The 1938-nt window shown below is 35.7% G+C and overlaps 1 pseudogene; it reads left to right on the top strand.

The window, feature by feature from the left end:
• Positions 1-646: 646 nt before the first annotated feature.
• LOC136227288 (heat shock protein 82-like) lies at positions 647-1524 on the top strand (annotated as a pseudogene).
• The last annotated feature ends 414 nt before the right edge of the window (positions 1525-1938 follow it).

The following is a 1938-nucleotide window of genomic DNA, read 5'->3' as shown; positions in this document are numbered from 1 at the left end:
TACCTTATTGAAGACCATATCTGAAAGAGCAGAGTGGATTGCAGTAAGAGCCTTGGGTTTTTTTTGCTTGAGCTCTTCATGTGCCTTAATCTGAGACAAGGTTGGATTCTGTTGAAGAGGTGGTGGATCCGTGTCTTCCCGTACCACATCCCATAAACCCAGAGATTCTAGGTATGCTTCCATTTTGAAAGCCCAGATGTGATAATTTTCTCCATTAAATTGAGGAACTGGTTGATTGTTGGATGCCATTTCCCCTTTGAGAAAAAAGATCCTTTGGCAGGTCCCTTGAGAAGAAGGCTCTGATACCACTTGTTAATTTCAGAAGAGAACTAGCTGCAATTTCAGACACTCTGTTTTTGATAGTGATTATAGAGAACAAATAGATAGATAGATTATAGTGAAATAGATAAAACTCTCTCATTCTAGAGAGGTACTTCATTTCTATTTATACTAAACTAAAATATCTTGTACAGTACATGACTTCTACAAACTTCTACTTTCTTGACTCTTCTACAAACTTCTAACAACTAATCATAATTAACTTTCAAAGAGTCAAATATCATAAACTAAAGTTTACGAACATTAAGAACAAAACATACATTTTAATTAAATACAAAAATAGAACAAAGTTCTCAATTTTGTAACAATGGCAATACTTTACCAGCAACATTTAAGTGCAGACACCGCAACCTTTTCATCATCCATGTCTCTTGATTGGGAGCACCACTGACGAGAATAGAACGAAACTTCTTGGCCATAGTCCAAACCTTCTGCTATCCCATTCCCGTCATACCATTGCCCGCATTCCCCCTAAGAACCACAATCCCTCGATTTCCAATGTCAAACAACCCTCAATTGATAATGTAGCAAATTAGACCAGAAAAATGTGTTGATCTGCAATAGAGAATAATTACACAGATATTAACTTTATGCCAGAACATCCAACGGAACAAGATCCTCAAGGTAATCAGGAAGAATCTTGTGAAGAAATGCATTGAGATGTTCAACGGGATTGCAGAGAACAAGGATGATTACAACAAGTTCTACGAGTCTTTCTCAAAGAACTTGAAATTGGGCATTCATGAGGATAGTCAGAACAGAACCAAGTTAGCGGATTTACTTCGCTACCACTCAACCAAGAGTGGTGAGGAGATGACGAGCTTGAAAGACTATGTGACCAGAATGAAAGAAGGCCAGAAGGACATTTACTACATCACAGGTGAAAGCAAAAAGGCGGTCGCGAATTCTCTATTCCTGGAGCGACTCAAAAAGAAGGGATACGAAGTTCTCTTCATGGTAGACGCCATTGATGAATACGCTGTTGGGCAATTGAAAGAGTATGACGGAAAGAAGCTGGTTTCAGCAAAAAAAAAGGAGGAAAAGTAGAAATCAGTTGAAAACCTCTGCAAAACCATCAAAGATATATTAGGTGACAGAGTAGAGAAAGTGTTTGCTAAATCAAATGAACAGGTTGTCGGTAGAGGAAGTTCCCGGCATAAAGTTGATTATGTATTTTTAACTTAATATTTGGATTATATTACCTATTATACAAATCAAAGTTAATTTTATATTTTTAGATAGAGAAGGGAGAAAGAAGAAAAAAAAAATTAGAAAGAGATAGAGAAGAACGTGTATTTGATTTTTATTTTTAATTTGGGGGTTTGTTTGTGATAATTAGATAATAAGGAGTGTTAATTTATAAAATAAATAAATATAAGGATCAAATTAACTCTTTTCCCTTTGACTTTTAACACTGTTAGTCAATTTGGTAAGTGTTTGCTAACGGAATGAAGTACATGGTACCACTTTGCAAACTTTTAAACCACATGGGTGCAGTTCGAAAATGGGCTAAACCACAAGGTTTATTTTTGTACTTTTCCCAATAAAAAATGTGACTATATGTTGATGAATGGTTCAATCTAAAAATCTTGGGTTAAT

This window comes from Euphorbia lathyris, chromosome 4 (assembly GCF_963576675.1).
Source record: "Euphorbia lathyris chromosome 4, ddEupLath1.1, whole genome shotgun sequence".
Classification (NCBI taxonomy): domain Eukaryota; kingdom Viridiplantae; phylum Streptophyta; class Magnoliopsida; order Malpighiales; family Euphorbiaceae; genus Euphorbia; species Euphorbia lathyris.
Note: the sequence above shows the minus strand (reverse complement) of the source record. Positions and strands in the feature narration are given on the sequence as shown.